This window comes from Salminus brasiliensis, chromosome 10 (genome assembly GCF_030463535.1).
Source record: "Salminus brasiliensis chromosome 10, fSalBra1.hap2, whole genome shotgun sequence".
Classification (NCBI taxonomy): Eukaryota; Metazoa; Chordata; class Actinopteri; order Characiformes; family Bryconidae; genus Salminus; species Salminus brasiliensis.
Genome location: NC_132887.1, coordinates 20,220,060 through 20,238,915, shown reverse-complemented (window position 1 = coordinate 20,238,915; position 18,856 = coordinate 20,220,060).

Here is an 18,856-nt window from a genome sequence, read left to right as displayed (position 1 = left end):
ACCTGAATTCATTAATTGGAAAGGGTGTCCACATACATTTGAAACTATTATGAATATTATGTAATTCCTCAAATTCTGTGCAAATCTACTATTTTTGTCATTTATTCTACTGTTTTTGTTTATTGCAATGTCTGTGCTGTTGTAGTGTCCAACAATGTGTCGCAATTCGTGATTAATGGAGATACGTCACCAAAGTCTCTAAATGCATCGCTGATGAGATATTAGCTTTGTTAGAGTTCATAAGGAACCATAGCAACATAGCCAAGTTGGCATTTACTCTAAAATACATAGGTGTTTCGCCAACCATTCATAAATACCACAGTGAATTACAGTTGAAATCAACAGTTCCTGCTGATTGGTCATTAGCATGTTCATTCTCTACTGGTGCTCAAATGCTCAAATGGTGCATCATCATACTGGAAGTATGATGGATAAATAAATAGTGTTGAGTAATAATAGTAATAATAATAATAATAATAATAATAGTAAATTGTGGTCATGAGGGGATGTACATGGTCAGGAAAAAACCCTTAAATAGTCTGTGGCATTCAAGCAATGATTGAAAACATATGGGACACTACCATCTGTGCACCTCTAAATTCCTTAGAACAAGCTACGTCTAGTAGTCTTCAACTGTCCAGTGTTGATAAGCCTGTGCCCACTGCACCCTTTCTGTTCTTGGCTGACAGTAGTGGTTGTAGCCCCTCACCACAAATGTACAGAATTATTATTTGAGTTACTGTAACTCTTCTGTCAGCTCATACCATCTCCTCTCAGGCATTTCCATAAATTTTGTAGAACTATAAAGCTTGTTTACAGGGATGAAGTGGACCCCAAACAATAGACAACAATAGAGTTCAAATCTCATTGTAGTGACATAACATCACCTCCTCCCCATCTGTCCTCAAAACATGCATTCTCAAAAAAAAAAAAAAAATCTTGCCCTTCTGGTCATCACAGCCTACTGCTTTGAAGCGCCTCGCCTGACAGAGTACGTCTCCTCTCGATACAGGCTAGCATATCAGGAAACCTCCCTCATTAATTACTGAGGTTTCTGCCAGCACCTGTGATTAAGAGGATTAGTAGAATGCAGAGTCAGCCGCTTTTATAGTGCGAGCAGAGACTGTTCTATTACAGTGATGTAGGATCATCTAGTCCATCTAAATTATTACACTATCAGGAGAGATGGCTCGAAAACTGTTCTCAGATCAGTACTCAAAGCAACTTTTACAAACAGCTCATAATCTTGTTAGGCTGCTATGCTACTCTTACAGTGGCTAAAGAATGATTTATCTTTTAAGACATGATTAAACAGAAATGACATCATACTCCAAGGGTCAGTGCACACTTGCCCACTTTCCCACAGCACTTATGCCAAAGCACACAGGTAGGGGGTCTGCAGCACAACCCCTTTTATCAAAACCTCATCCATTAGTGTGATAGCGCAGCATAATGGCTTATATTAGCAGATTACTTTAGCAGCAATGTAAACGCTATCAGGTATGCCTCTGATCACCATCTGAAGGATGAATGACTTCTCTAATCAGAATAATTTATCAGCCTGCAAATTATATCGCTTGTTCCATTATAACTCTTACAGCCTATCAATGTGAAAGATTAATATTACAGTCAAACTTTTGAATATATGAGAAGTTCACTGTCATTAATTATAGCACATAGTACATAGATACACACCAGCAATGTAACAACAATCAGTTGAACAAACATTTACACACACTAAGACTTCCTCTTTAGTATGCATTCCAAGTAGTGCTCTGAAGGGTTTGAAGGTCCACTGCAATTGAATAAATTATTGCCCATGGCTAAATTAATCAAAGTGTCTGACTGCTGCTGTGTACAGCTACCTCTCGACAGTGGCCAAGCGGAGTATCCAGTACACTGTGTATTCTTTCCTATAGCATCATAAATAACGCAGTCTGTCACCGCCGTCCCACTTCACTTCTTTTTGCAGACGCTAGACATAAATTTTTAGAGAAATGTGGTGGAAATATTTAAACAAGCCATGTTTTATTTTGGGTTCGGCAACAGATTTATGGGCTATTGTGTATCTGATAGTTATTTAAGTCATAATTATAAACAAACACAGCGTAACTAAATTAATAAAACATACTTTTTCATTTACTGTTCATGTCTTTCATTGAGCATATTGATTAAATATCCACAATGCTGGCTAGAAAAAGTAAGTGAAGCCTTAGACAACTTCAATAACCCCTTAAAAAAAAAAGCCCATGGACCACCGGCGGGCTGAAAATCCTATTACCAATGAATAGCCCCACCAGTTTGGACACAAGCCCCTGTAGATACTGAATATATCTTAATGTGTAATAGGTCTGTAATAAGGGATTAAGCAGTAATCAGCTCCACTAAACATTTTTCTGTAGCTGCAAATACGATTTACACAATATTGAGGATGAATTTTGGACCAATTCTCCATGTAAATGTGTATCAGTTCATCAGTACTTCTTAAATGCCTTGCACGCTCAGCCTTCTTTCGGTCATGCTACAACATCTCGGGATGGGGGTGGGGGGTTAAAGTCAGGACTTGGAACTTGGCTATTCCATGACACAAATCTTCTTATTAACCATTCTCTCGTTCACTTACTTGTCAGCTTTGGGTCATTGTCCTGTTGCATTACCCAATGCCTCTTCAGCTCGAGGTCATGGACTGCTGCCATCCCCTGTAAAATGTTTTGATACACTGTTTAATTCATTTTTCTGTTAATGGCTGCAAGGCATCCAAGAAGCAGCAAACCAGTCTCAAACTATGATGCTCCCTCCACCACGTATCACAGTTGTATGAAGTTTGTGTTGGTTTCAGTGTTCTTTTTTCCACCAAACATTTTATTGTGCATTCATGCTAAAAGGCTCCACTTTAGTCTCATTTGTCCATATACCATTTTCCCAGAAGCATTGTGGAACATCCAGATGGTTTTGGGTAAACATGAGCTGGACTGAAATGTTTTTCTAATAGCAGCAGATTTCTACGTGATGTCTTTCCAGGTGTTGGATCCATGCATTTGAGGATCCTGAGGCCTGACTACACATGCTCACACATGGGACCACCACAAACATAAGGTGGTGAGCTGTTAAGAACTGTGTTTTCACACATATGGCTGAACTGTGTTCAAGCACATTGATCTCATGGATGTGTATTCTGATACACATGACCACTACAAGTATAAGTGAAGGTGTTGCTTACAAACTAGATTCCCTGTAACCTTAAACACTCCCTCTCGCACAGGGGGACTCATTTTGACAAGTTTACTCGTGCTAATCTCATAAACATGCCTCTCTCTGCCCCCAAGATGCGGGGCTTGAGCAATAAAATCACTAACATAAACTCCTCGGCTGAGACGCTGCGTGATAAAAACAGCTGACATATTAAAAGTTCCACTTCAGCCTCTGTGGATGTGCCCCGCTGATTTCCTCTAGGAATGCTTTATTCCTGCTCTTCATCACCAGCCCTGTCCCGCTGTCTGAAGAGCTGTTTTAATATGGGTCTTCAGTACCGAGTAGGATAATGAGAGACAGTGCAGAGGGGTCTTAATGCCTCACTTAGCCCACAGTGTACACTGCCGGCGAAAAGACACCACAGCTGAAATATGAAAAACAGATATCTTTACTGTAGGCTTTAGCCCCATGTGGCCAACTGTTGGCTTATTAGTATTGCTGGCCTATGTTGCACTTGAATGGGCAGGTATCTTGCTACCTTTTTATCTATCAATCTTTGGAAAAAAAAAATCTCACTCCATGTGAATCTTCATTTTTTCATGAACGGCAAGAAGGCCTCCATAAACAAATCAATGTGGCCCTTAGAGGCCCGCAGCATAAACACACTCACAGAGGCGAGTCATTTACACTGGTTTATTTTTACATGGTTTCTAGGGCCTGCCTCCACCAGAGATAGAACGCAGATGGAGCCTTTGAGACAGCGAGAACGTGAAGAATAGCAAAGTGTGTGTGTGTGTGTGTGTGTGTATTTATGTGTGTATGAATGAATAAGAAAGAATGAGCGAAAGAGAAATATGACAAGACAGAGGCAGAAACACAGACAGACCAGGAGAGAGAGAGAGAACGAGAGTGAAAAATAAAGTGAGAGAAAGGAGAAGAGACCCTAAAGACAGTTTGCATAGAGTGTACAGCATTATGTATTCCTTGCCATGCCTCTCTGGCTCTCCCTTTATGAGGGATCTTATGATGTGCCATCATTCACGTCCGCATGTCATTCTTCCCCGATGAATGGGATCATAATCGGCCCAGCTTCGCTTTTAATAGCCAAAGTGACAATATGCTAATACCTGGCGGGGGTGCGCTCCTCAATTTGACACCTTTGTGATTCTGGTTTTTAGCATGGGCAGATGTGCCCAGCAGAGCGGAACCGGCCGGGCCGCATAACAGGCTCGCTCATTAACGGGACGCTGACAAACCCCAAGCACGCCAATTAATGGCACTGAATGAACCCTTTTATGCAGCAAGATTACAAACTGGTGGGCTCTGACGGTGGCGTGTAACCGTAAATGTATTCAAGGGTGCCCTGGATGAGTCTGACAGTAATGCATTCATACAGGTAGTCGACACCAGGGACGTCGCTTTCGTTTAGGTGGATGACGCCCAACACAGGTGGCTTATTGTGACAAGGTGTCAGGGTTTTGGTTAGGAATTTGTAGCGGCGTGTCAACTGTCCCCAAATCTGAAAACCAAAATCCCAAACATTTCTAAAGGCAGAAGAATATGCTCGACAGCATTGGGTGTCAAATCAGGTCGGGGAGCATCCCTGACATTTTCCATGCTTTGGAAGCTTTGACACACCTGATCCAACTAATGAGCTCATTAACAAGCAACTGAGCTGAAGTATGAAGGTTTCTGAATGGTTCTTAAACCGGTAGGGCTTTATTTTACAGCTACCTACATAAGGAATTGTAACCCATTCATCAGCATTGTTGTATTTAATAAGCAACACTTAAATTCATGTCAGGATTTGGAAGGTGACAAGATGTGCTAAAAGGTGAATGACATTGGGACGGTAACTGAGGAATTAAGAAGGGAACGTCAACTAAAGTAACACAGTCCTGTCCCGTATAACACTCTTTTGGCTCATCAGTCCCATATAATGGAACCTATAAGGTGTGGCTAGGAACACCATAGATTCATTGCACTAGTAGTATATGTTGGTCATTACAAAGCCCTATCTTATAATTCCAGCCTATAAGAATGATAACTCATAACATCATATAGTCCTAGTGTTACAATGGGACAACTATCTGTCAGTGCTTCTGCATATATTATGAATTTGGGCTTAGGAATGGGAGGTTGTCTGGTTGAACCCTTGGACTGGCAGCACTTGGGGGTGGTGGGAGTGAAACAACAGCACTTTCTCCTTCCTCAACATTCATGACCTTGGTGGCCTTGAGCAAGGCACCTAACCCCCAATTGCTCCCTGTGCACTGAGGTGGCTGCCTACTGCTCACTGCCCCAATTCACTAGCGTGTATATTTACTGCCACAGATGGGTTAAATGCTGAGGTTGCAAAGCCATGCAATGGCTGGAGTACAAGGTTCCTTAGGTGCCTTTCTGGCATCTCTTTTATTGAGCAGGCAAAACACTTGAATGCTCTGGATAGGGATACCCTGGGACCAGATTTTGGATCTATTGCTCAGTAGAATGTAATGCAGACGGAAGAAAGGCTACAGATTATAGGGTGCACCTGTTTTGGCAGCTCTCCTGCTCTAGTTGGGTGTGTATGTGCTTGGATAAGGCAGCCAAAGCCTGGTGACGGATGACCTCCCTATGTGTTCCAGCATCTCATCCACTGCTGACAAATCTCACCTCTGTCAGCCAACAGATGTGCCTTATCGAACAACTGCTATACCAAGGGACTGGTTAGGTGACCACTGGGGATTTTCCTTTCCTCCATTCCTCCCATCCTAAGTAGCCCCATCCTTTGCTTGACTTGCCTCCCGGTTGGTAGCTCTCTACCTTCTTCCTTCCATCCACCATCTGTGATTGGCTGGATGAGACCTGGGTGAAGGTGCACACAAGAGATCAGGGGGTTGAGAACTTGTCTATGGAGCAGCTGGAGGCTGTAGAACATGCAGAGGTGGTCAGAGCAGCAAGTGGTCTAACACGGCCTCTGGAGCAAACCGAATTGATCGCATTGCTCTTCTCTCCCCCTCCGACCCCTGGCTGGAGCTGGGCCCCCTGAAGCAAAACGCTGGTAATTGATCCTGCAGTATACCCACGTGTGCTTCCCAACGATGCTGTGGGGTCTCGGGGAGAGTGAGCGCTCACCTCTGCTGCTCTCCTATCCACTGTACAGCTGGGCTAAAATCTGACTCCCAGGCAAATCCTCTCTTGACAGCAAGAGCAAGCAGCAAGAGAAGCTGAGCCTTCAGGAGCCACAGCATCCAATACCTCTCTCGGGTTCTCTTCCTATTCCACTATTGACAGTGCCCTGCCGCGAGATCCTGATTTAAATTTGCTGCCTTTTTTAGGAGCCCGTGATCAAATGCAGCCTCGGGCCCCATGCAGATGGAGCTAAATCACCTGGCTTTCCAATTTGTTCCATTGTCCTGCTGCGATCAATGGCACTTTCACATCCTTGAGACAGCTGCTAAAGTCTCTTTCTCACATGAAAAAGGAAAAGAAGAAATTCACAAAAAAGACTTAGAGGCAGGATGGTTGATTCACTGAGGCTGAAACAAGCTCCTGCCGTTGGTTTGTTACCTTTGCTTTTGGGCCAGTTGGGACATTTGGATTCCGCCGTTGTATATCTGCGGCTCACAGCGGCGAGAACGCCACACATGCCAAATTACAAGCTTCATTGGACAGGCTAATTAATGGTTCATAGCACGGTGTTGAATTTATTACCGCTAAAGCATCCAGCCAAATCAAACAGGAGGAAAGCCTCACACTAGCTGTTAACCTGTTACAGGGCTGTAGAACTTGACACCTTGAGAAACAAATTTGTTTAATCTGTTTAAAGGTTTTCCCCCAGTGATCTTCTTTAACTGTCTCTGACACTGTCCGGTCAGATAGTTGTTTTACAGTCTGCCTAGTGGAGGTTGTGTAAACCCGGTTTCTTCTTCTGTCATTTAAGATCAGTGGTGGTCTGGGCAGTGTAGCCACATAGCTTCAAATGCTGTAATGATATACCCCTCACACATTACTTTTGTAGCACTGCATGCTACCTGTGAAAGCAGCTGCTATGGTATTCTAGGTGGTTGCTATGCTTCAAATTAGTTGCTGAGCTGTTGTTAAGCAGTTTCTATGCCTCAGGCTATGTCCAATGTGGTTGCTAGCTGGTTGCAATGCTCTTCCAAGTGGTTGCTAGGCTGTTGCTAAACTGTTTTTATGGTGTCCCAAGTGATTGCTTTGCCGATACTGTCTGGATGCTGTGCCCTTCGAAGTAGCAGCTGTGCTGTTGCCAAACAGTTTCTATGGTGTCCCAGGTGGTTGCCATGTGGCTGCTATTCAGTTTCTATGCTTTTTTTAATAGGTGCTATGCTGTTGCTATTGCAAACTGTATACAAGCATACCCAATTGAAAGAAAAAAGAGAACAGCATATGACAACAGTGTTCCCGATTCGCTTTCATAGAAAAGGAGAAAGTTGAAGGAAAATAAGTGAAAGGTTTCCAAAACTGGGGTTTTCAAAGAAATATGATTCATAGATATTAGGACAAATAGGACTCATAACAACAATGCAAAACCTGGTAGACCAACAAAGCTGGTCCCATCCAATAAACAGCACAAAGTGCCAATCTTTCATTTTTTTAGGTCTAGTTTGGTAGTCAGCTTAGGTAGTCCAGTTTGTTTTTGTGGGTGCGGATGTTGGAGACAAGAGATGGTAAAACCTGTTTAGCTAACATTAGCTTTTAGCCTAGCACAAATCCATTTGCTTCCCTGGCTTTTGCTTTGTTGCATTGCTTTTGTGCTACCCATCCGTAGACACTGGCACAGGAAAAGCTGTAGTCACAAGGCAAACCTCCATTCTAACAACTAGTAGAGTCTGGTGGTGATAAGGTGCTCTCCAGTATCAACACCAGAAGCATAGTGGGTTGGGCCTTTCTCCTTTCTAAGGTCAGTCTGATGGTAGCTTTTAGCCTTTTTAGCCTCATCTCTGTATGTAAATCTCTGCTGTAAATAATATTGTTTATTGCTTTTTTAATTCTTATTTATATTGTGTATATAGTGTAAATTATTTATCTAAATTTTTGTAACTGAGTGTCTTGCTATCCCTTTCTGCTGTCACACTGTGAATTTCCCCACTGCGGGACTAATAAAGGACTATCTTATCTTATCTTATCTTATCTATATTCTTCAGAAGCGGTGTGCTGGGTGTAGTGATCTCAGCCCGGGGATCTTCTGAGTCACATGACAGGGTAACTTCATGAGTCCTCACGAATTGGCGAAGCCACCACCAAGGGTTTTGTTTACACATTTGCGCACACAAGCCCCAAAAACATTACAAAACACACAGCCTAATGCCTTAAAGAGTCTCTGCTCACACACACTTTAGCTGAGTCCCTCCGGTTCTCTCGCCTCTCCAGCTCTCTCAGTGCTCCGTCAGAGCTTTCCTGGCTCTCCCTCGTGCGTGTGTGTGAGCTGGGTGTATTTAAAGGGTCTGGGAGCTCCTCCCTAACCCGTTGCATGTGAATGTGATCAGGTGAGAGCTCCCAGCACCAGGTGAAAACGAAACGTGGTGGCTACGCCCCTCGTCCCGTCACAGTGTACGTACATTTTCAAGACTGTTATGTAACAGTCTTGTGTTGGTTATGCCAGTGTTTCTTTTGAAGGAGGACACAACAGTGTTTGAGGTTCACGGTATGTTACTTTCACATAAAAAACTTTCACTGTTCAGCTATATCCAAGAAAAAACAGCTTTCCATCATAGGGCATCTTTGAACTGTTTGTGCATTTGTTGTGTTCAACTAGTTCAACAAGCTGGAAAGCTGTTTCTGTAATTATGTTCATAAAATATCCCAAAAACTTACTGTTGAAGTGCCGCTGGAGATACAGTGTTGCTCTGAGGGGTCACTTTGAGGACTACAGCTGCAACTCAAACACACCAGTCCAGGGACTAAACTGTCTTGAGTGTCTGAGATTTCTGAGTTGTTGTTTTTTGCACACAGTGTTTCTATATCACTGCTCTGAGTGAGTCCAACACAAGACAAAAAAAAGTGTGAAAAGGTTGAAACAGGGTCCTGCGCTCCAAAAAAAAACAGAGCTGTCTGCTGCGCAGTCTTGTCGACTGTCATCAGCAATCAACTGCTCGTCTGTGGGGAATGACAGCCTCCTGAAGAGAGCAGAGTCTGCCCGGCAACCAGTTGCCTGGAAGTTCCGATCCAGGAAGCACCAATTGCAACAGTGTCTGTGTCTGGTCCCTGATGTTTTGCCTGATGTGGCCGAGCTACTGCGAGTTGTCAGCGGTGGACCTCTCTCCCTCTCTCCCTCTCTTTCCCTTTCTCTCGCTCTGCGCTGGATGTCACGTTCTTGCATCATGAGGTGAAGACGGAGTGTGTTGTCTCGCCCGCAGACGGATGTCCACAGTTGGCCTCTGGAGTCTGGGACCACAAAGTGAGAGAGGTAATTGAGTATCAGCAGTCAGCCCCCTCCAGGCTTACCAAAGGGGGGAAAGAGTATGCCTCCACATACCTTTAAGCGCAGTTGAATCTGGAGCACATTAATCTTTCGACTTCCAACTGTTAAAGCGCCAGGACTTGGGAGATTCACTTTCAGTGTTGCATTCTGCTGTTTGATGATTATGATAGAATAAGGCTAATGCTGAAAGCAGTTGTCACTGTAATATGCTTGTGAATAACATTATTCATGTCTGGTACCAGAAATATTAAAGAGCTTAGTACAGAAGACTGCAATGTGTCACTGTCAAAAACTATGTACAATAAAACTCTATTAGAATCACCAGAAGCAGAAGAAAAAGGGCAGCAAAAAGGTCTTTGCTGTTTATCAGCTTGATCTTACACTGATGATACGTAAGAATCATAACCTTTTAATAAGGGGAGTATATCACTGACATACTCTATGCTCCCCTTCATAGGTTTAAACATGAAGTAACACACAACACTCCCAAATCCATAGGTCCCATACCCAAAATCGGCTCCGAACTTGTATAGGGGAGGGGCTTATTATCATTGGTTTGCTTTTATGCAGAAAAATTCTGTTCGAATCACGGATTGATTGCACTATTTCCGACATCACTATTCTTAGAGACGTTTTGGAAAACGGCATGGCCTAGGTTCATCTGTTTATTGCTTTTCATCATTGTTCTTGGATGCAAACACTCAAGCGCCAAAGAACAGCATTTTTTGGAGTCATCGCATTTTTCATGAAGGCCAGAGACCAGGATCTCTGGGCCACTCCCAGACTTGAAAACAACTTTCACACCAGACTCTCAGAGTAAGCGCTACTGAGTTCAGAAAAAAATGCAAATGGGAAAAGGCTCTTAAAAATGAAGGTCCTCTGAATAGTTTTTTGAGAAGTGCCAATTTGGTTCCATAAAGAAAGTGCAGAGAAGTTTCTGCACACATCTCTATTGTAAACGTAGTTCCTAATGTACCCAAAAGTGGTTCTTGAGGCATTTCTCAAAGACACCATTTGAAGCACCTTTATTTTAATAGAGCATTCCAAATGCCCTAAGTATCCTTGAGTATGTAAATATTTCAAACAACCATGGCCATGATAAACATGCCTAGAAGAAGATGCAAGTGTTGTGAGGTAGATCATTTTAGATGCAGAATATGTGCTCAGTTACAGGAACCGACTCAATTCTGGACTCACTATGTCTTCAAATCTATGACTATGTGCCACCTTCAATCCAATAGATGTATTGGAAAATACCAACAGAAAAAAAAGGATCTACTGTCATGAAATAATAAGCAAAAATAAGCAACATTACCTGATCCTTAGAAGCAAGTTCTACATGCAAATGACACCAAAATATCCCTGTTTATTAACAAATAAACAGGGTTGTATGATGTATGATGATAAATCTGAGATGTGGAGCTCTTCCTTTTAAAAGATCTGGGAAACTTGTTAGGAGACATGGCACCACAGAGTCCTAGTATAGAGTGTGAAATACCAGGAGATTTTAGATCAGAATCTGGCTGCCACTGCCAGTAAGGGAAAAACCCTGTTTATAACTGGTCACTTCATGCGTCTTGAGTGTCAGGATTTGATCTGGATAAGGCCAAGCCATTTAAAAATGTAATTGGGCACACACCCAAACCACTTCAAGAGGTGGTCTGAGACGCATTTCAGCCACGTTATATAAGATCACATCAGTCTCGCCAAAACACATTGGACAACCAAAACTCTGCCTAGTGCAGCTGAAACACCAGTAATAATTGTCACACAAGTGAATTTGCATATGCCATTTCACACAGCAATTAGATTTCAGTCTTCTGAACAGGGGTGCATTTGACTTCTGGTTGTAAATCAAGGTGGATGAAATCCGCAGGTGTATCAGGGTCTACGACTGCTTTATGGTTGGACCTTCCTGCAAGATAACTATCTCAAACATATCTCCAAACACACACTAGAGTGGTTTACTGACGGCAGAAACACGTTTTTGCAGTGGCCACCCTAGTCCTCTAATCCGCACCCTGTTGAAGACCTATGGGCTGAGTTGAAGAAGAGCCTCCACAAGAGAAGGCCCAGGACTCTGAAGGATCTAAAGAGAGTTTGTACAGAAGAACTGTCTGAGATCCTTTTACACATGTTTTCACAAAGTTCACTTTTTCTCATACTCTCAGTGTAAGATCAAACCAAACAGCAACAAAGACCTTTTATTTTCGTGGTTCTTTTTTTACTCATCTTCACCAAGAGTGCGAGCATTTCTACAGGGCACTGTATATGGAGTCATCCACTGGCATCCAGTAGTACTGGCATCAACTAGTATATCTGCACTGTTTCTGCCGTTAATATGTTGTTATACATACTTGTAAAAGCTAATGTACTGAGAACCGGTTCTACCCTCCCCTGCCACAGCATCACAGCACTACGCTGCTCTGCCAACACAAAAGCCTCTCGCTTCGGCTGCGGTGTTCCAGTTTGAACTTGACAGCGGCCCTTGAAATCGACAAACAGCAGAGACAGAAATAGGTTTTGAAGAGCGCTCTACAGCCCTGTCACCAGCGTGCCTCGGATTGCCTTTGAGTTGCACCATATCGAAGGGGCCCCCTGCTGCTGCCGTTACCTTAGCAAAGAGATTGAAAGAAATGAGGGAAAGGAGAAGAAACCTTTTCTTTTTTTCATGCTCCAGGCCTTGTGTGGAAAGGAAAAGAAACCCCACCCTGCGCTCTTCTCTCGGGACTGGCTTTTGTTCTTGCCGGTATCGGTGTATCAATCAAAGAGCTCTGCAAATGAGACACAGAGGGATGCAAAAGGAAGCCGTGTTTCTAATTGATCAATGGCTTGTTCGAGGAATTAAGAGCCTGACTGGCCTCATTAGCTCAAATGTAAGGCATCTTTGACTCAGGCACCACTCAGAGAGAAACACTGCCAGAGGGCACGATCTCCCCTCCCCCAAATAAAGCCTGCGATTGAAATCATACCAGGCTCTTTCTTGGTACGTCCCAGGCTGTCACGCCTTCCAAGTGCTGCCACGGAGGGACTGGATCTTCTTGCTGTGGGTGAAGAGGTTCTGAGGAGATTTGGCTTCACTCTTCTCTCTTTCACTTTCTTTTCTCATCTGACTGTCGAAGACTCGGTGCAGGGCCCCTTCCACTGTGCTAAAACAGCATTTTCATTGCTGTAAATCCTCCATTATTTTCTGATATGTTTAAAACAAGAACATATAGGTAGCATTAGTAATAGTAAAACTGTTAATCCGTACAATAACAGCACTGTATAAAAATGCTGTAGTGCCTGGTAAATCGACTGCAGCATGAAAAAGCTTTTATGACAAATGGTGATTGTATTTTTTTCCAACTTGGGAGCAAAAATGTGAAATTGGGATTATTAAAATGATAAATTATCATGCTTTAAAAATGCAAATTACAGATTTTCACTGTAATTTCACTATAATTGTATTTATAGAAAAATAGCCACTGAACAGTTATCAATTGCCAATTTTACTGCAGCATTTATGTATTTATTAGTTTTTAAATTATACCATAATGCCATAATTATTTTGTTGCTCAAAAGTATGGAAGGATGTATGGAAGCCTTTCCTCTTTCTTTCCTCACAGGTTGGCTGTTGAAGGCTTCAAAGCCGCTGCTCGCCCTGATTGGGAATCATCGCCTGTGTGTTAAACATCTTGAGGCGTTGCTGTATAATGCTGGGTTTTAAAAACGAGGCCCCTTACGTGCAGGGCATGCATTATTTATTCAGCTCCCATCAAAAAAAAAAAAAAAAAAAAGGTAGCAATATTGGCAACAGTGAGCCTTTTTTCTTTGCTTGTTGTGGTTAAAGTTCTGCTCCAGAACTGCCACAGGTGGATGGAGCGAATGTTTTCACAGCCAAAGGCAAGATTGAGGGCTCTAGAGTCCCAGGGTTTTGACACCATGTGGTGCTTTGTGTTTATGCCCATTTCTTTTCAGCTTAGTTGTTATTTTTTATGCTTTCAGTCCAGGCTGGAGTTAGAGCAAGCACTTGCCAAAGAGTGATGCCATAAAACAACTACTTTTTGTTTCTGGATGCTTGTTTAAAGCAGTGGTGCACAAAGTCCGTCCTAAGGACATCATTGTTCCACACATTTTTTTTGTGTTTCCCCTACTGTACCACACCTGAGCCAGCACATGAGAAGCTTGCGAAATGTTTTGGTTCCAACGGTCCACCCAGAGTGAGTACAATATCAGATCGCAGATCTTATGGTATTCGATAGTCGATTGGTTGTGATAAAGCAGTTTTAAGAGAACTTCATAAAAGTAATATAACTTTTTAGGGTATAATTAATACATAAAGCTAATGTTGGGGGCAGAACCTTGTTTGTTTACGTTATTGTGAATCACTGCATTCTGGATAGCTATGCGATACTGAGAACATATGATGAGATGCTTAGTTCTATTAATTATTAGTTATTTTAATTAGTTATATTAATTTACATATAATTTCATACTAATTTCAAGCTAACTTTGTTCAGCTTTGGGTCATCTACTGCATGTAGTGTGTCTGACGAAAACAGTACATACAGTTAACACTACTATCAGTAACACATCAACAACACATCAGTGCAGTAGCAGCAGTGAAGCATCTGAATACGTTGACGTAAATATCTTGAAGATGCATTACTGACGTTACATCAAGTAGACTTAAAGGGCCCTATTTTAGCAATCCTTTGACGAGCGCAGCTTGATTTAGGGCATGCCAGTGTGTCTTAGTATGCCTTGCGCAGCACAATACTCGTACTACGCTTGTACTACATATCTTAATTAATCATGGGTGTGTTTTGGGGCGTGATGTGCAATAATCTAATCAGTGTGTCACTTCCCTTGACCATTCCCTTGAAGAGCCCAGGTGCGGTCTGACTTGCGGCAGATTGCTGTTTCAATGACGCAAAGCGTGGGTGTACACGCATTGGGCATGTGCCTGTGTTGACAACTCACTGCCAAGATAGCAATGAATGTCTGACTGTTGACATCTGCCTAGGTTGTTTTCAAGATAGCGAAATGCCCAAAATTGACCTGAGCACACCTCATTTGGGGATGTTCTAAAACTGTTTACCAGTAGTGAACTTCAATTAATACAGGGCAGTATTGAAGGTATATTTCCAGTTCATGTGATTTGTAGCTTGGTGGTTGTTGTTACAGTGTTCCGGCATCATAGTTACATGTCTAGCTCTTTAGGTTTGTTTTGTAGTGGTCATCATGGACTCCACCTTTCCCACAGCGTAAACATTCAATGCTGAATTTTCTAAAGCTGTGTGCGAATCCCACTAGTGGGGCTGTAGTGTCTAGGGACCAGCCACAGCAAGTCCCACCTGTGAGACCGCATTTGTGAAAAGGTTAATTAGTTAATCAGTTGGATCAGGTGGGCTAGTCGAGGGACAGCATAAGAATGTGCGAAGTGTGGACTCCTCAGTACTGATTATTTCTGTAGATATGAAAAATGCAAGTGTGAAAAACCAATTAAAGACATGCACACCCCAAGTCAAGAACCTTTCAGGAACCATTTGTAAGTTCTTTTAAGACTGTACGACAAATGTACACACGTCCACCGGTGAGTAATAAGAGCCAGAGGATGTTTCAGGTATGGACAGTGAGTGTAAATGGGAGCAGTTCAGGGGTCAGGCTGTAAGAGGGGCAGTAATTTGCACTCCCAGACTCATTTTCTTCCCCGGGCTTGGTAGTGTGAAAACGTCCATTTGTTTAGCAATTCAAATATTGATCCGTCTGCTTCCAGTGGGCGCTGCTCGCCACGGATGTTGAACAAACGCGCTTCCATTGAACTCGAGTAAATATATATTAACAAACAACCGTGGCGACATTTACATGCATGAAGCCAACCATTCCACACGAAAGCAAACGAGTGCTGTATAACAATGCAGTCAATGTAGGAAAGCAGCACGAAGAATGTAATGAGGCATCTCCTGGAGGCATGAGCAGCCCCTCGCCACATCAACCTCATAACAGGTGCAGAAATCTGCGCACCTCCTACCTTTCCTGTCAGATGGTGGAGTGTATGTGTGTGCGTATATGGATATTCAGGATGACAGCGCCTGTCCTCATTACCGGTGGTCTAACACCTGGGGGATGAGATGCATCCTGACGCCGGGGCTTGATTTCCACCCCATTATCGCCAACAGGGGGTCACCACCGACACATTACCGAAGAGGACCACTCTAGGGGGGCTACTGCACTCCGAGCACAGCCTTAATGACGGGGGTCTGCATGCTGTTGGAGCACTACTAAGCTCAGCCTGTGTGGCCAGGCTTAATCAATACCACCTGATGAGGTGTCTGGCTGCCACTGGTGTGCATCAAAATGGAATATGTTTTTTCCCCCTCCCCCTCCTCCTCCCACACCCTATAATCGATGGAATGTGTGTGTGAAACTAATTGGGCAAAATTGCGGGGCATTTATTGATTAATCAAGTAGAAAAATGAGCGAGCTCCACTGTGTATGTGGTAGACATCTGAAGTGGGCCCTGCATGTTTTTTTCATTGGCAAAATAATTCAATACTGCAGGACCACTACCACCACACATGATGAAAGGAGGGTTGGAACCCTCAAGCTGGTTTTCTAGGACAAAGATTAAGCCGAATTCTGGGGTAAAAAGGATATTTAGGAGAATCACCACTGGCAGTGTAATTGCGTCCGGGGTTTAGGTTCTTCTGAGTCTGGAAAACAAGCCCTATAGACACATAAATAATGGGCATAAGAGGTGATCAGTCAAGCAGCGGTCAGTCAAATTGCCCATTTGATCATACATACAGTGCCCTCTAGATTTAATAGCATCCTTGGCAAAGATGAGCAAAAAAAAAAAAAAAGGCTAGGAAAAACGGTCCTGAGTACCAGTTTTTGTGTGGATTTGAAGTTTTATTTTTGGATCTTCGTCCTACTGAAAGAGTCAGATTTCGATTTTAAAAAATCTTGTATTGTATTTATAGACTATTTATTTCATGGTGCTGTTTGTCAAGATATTAAAGCCACAGCATTATACAACCACCACCATGCTTTACAGTAAGGATTAAATTATTTTTACACCAAAGAAACTATTATTAGTTATTATTTGATAAAATAAATGAACTGGGTTCATACACTGAATGAATCATCATTTGATTTAAATGATTTATTGAAGTTGAATAATCCCAGTTCAATTGCATGTTATCCCATTAAGTGATTTTTTAAGGTAGAACATATAAACCACTTTTTACAGTATAGTGTCAGTGCTGTTATGGCTACTCCAGTAACATTTGTAGTTTTGGTAATATCCATCATTTGTTCCCTAAATGTTTTAAATCAGTTTGCATGGTGAACCGAGTGAGTCTTTGTGAACAACAAATTGTTATAAGATTTTCTATAGATAGATTTTAGATTTCTAGGACTGTCATCATTTTCTGCATGGTTTAAGAAAATTCTAAAAGGAGGATTGTATTTAATGTTGCCCTACTACAGTGTCAGTTTTCTGAGAAGGTTGACCTGATGGATGTGTGGTATACTTACAAACACACACATGTTTTTTTTCTTTCTATCTTTCTTTATATGAATGTATGGCACATTAAAAATAACAAAGGGGTTAATTTAAAGAGATTTTCTTTGACTTACAAGCCAAGAAATGGCCAACGCTTAATTGCAGCTACATTATATATTGGGCTAACAAAGTCTGTATGTTCTAACTCTACACTGTTTGATTGACTGGAAACCTGTGACATAAATTAAACTCTTACAATGACTTATTTTGTGAGTGCGAGATTAACTCTGACTTACTGTCCCAATATTAATAGAGGGAACTATGTGTAACTTTCCACTATGGTAACCCCTGCTGTCACAAAGGAGAACACTATCCCCTCTGTTCCTCCTTTGAAACTTGACATGGCCTGCTGCATTGCCTTGACCGGTCTGGAACGACTCTTTCATACAGAGGGAATGGTGTTAAAGAGTACGACTATTAAGGCCAGGAATTGTGCGACCATAATCCACAGTCTGGTTCGAGACTGCCCTCTTGGGAGGGTTGTATAATGCCACTTAGAATTTATTTCTGCTGCCCTGGTGTGCGGTTCCACATGTGGCACACTCCTGAGGGTCAGGCAAAGATTCCTGTCTGTAGCCCAAATAGATGGAAACGGCAGTTGGGAAAGTGATTGCACGTCCGCAAGTGCTCCCTCCACATCAGGAAGCATTCACATTTTCCTGCCCTCGGAGCACATTTAAAGCTGTTACGTAAAAAAAAATAACAAGATTAATGAGATTGTGAATCCACCCTCCTGCCTTCTCACACCATAGTCCTTTTTTACTGCTAGCTAATGCTGAAAACCTTCTGACAGGATGAGAGCCATTATAGAGGCCTTCAAATATTTTCAGTGCTTAGCACAGCCTCAAAAAAACCACACAGCAATGCAGAGGGACTTTTTTTAGCATGCCTTTTGCTCATTGTGGGCAGCAGGAATTAGATTCTAATCTGGAGTAGCATTAATGGCATGTAAATGGAGCAGCCATTTGTGAATATGTGAAGATCATTGAAGTCCCTCAGGTGAACTAGAGATGAGAAGCTCATAAGAAGGCTGTGACTTCTTCACATAATTTGCTTAAGGAGATCTTAACAGGTCAGCAGCTGTTGGGGGATGCTGTGAAGTGCAGGATCTTATATATTGGCCTACAAGTAGGTTGGTTTGATTGCCTGGAAGGACACTGCAGGGAAGCACACTGCTGTGGATTTCAGATGGAGTGTCAGTGGGAGGGCTGCACTATCATATTATGCAAAGTGACTTCTTCCAGACGTATAGCGCTCCTTTCGCATTGATACGTGATCGACATGAAAGGATCCAACAGTATGACATCTTGAATAAGGAGCTGGTTTACTAAAGTTCTGCATAAAGTTTAATTTAGTTTATGGATGTCCCGATCTATGAAATGTGGGCCAACCTGATATCAGCTGTCCAGTTTTGATTATTTATTTTGACCACAGTGTTGTGAGCGCTATCTGATCTATCTTCAAAGCCCCATTAACGGACATTATTGGCCAGCTGGCAGCAGTGAAAACATTCTCAGAAGGTAAATAAAAGAGTGTAGAGTCTGCAGTGTGGAGCTATATTACAGTGGAACATGAAAACATAACATAATGTCTGAAATAATAAAAACTATTGTGGAAACTCTGTTTCCCGGAGGAAGAACTGCACACCTTTCTATGTTTTAAACCCAGCACTAAAATGAGCGTTC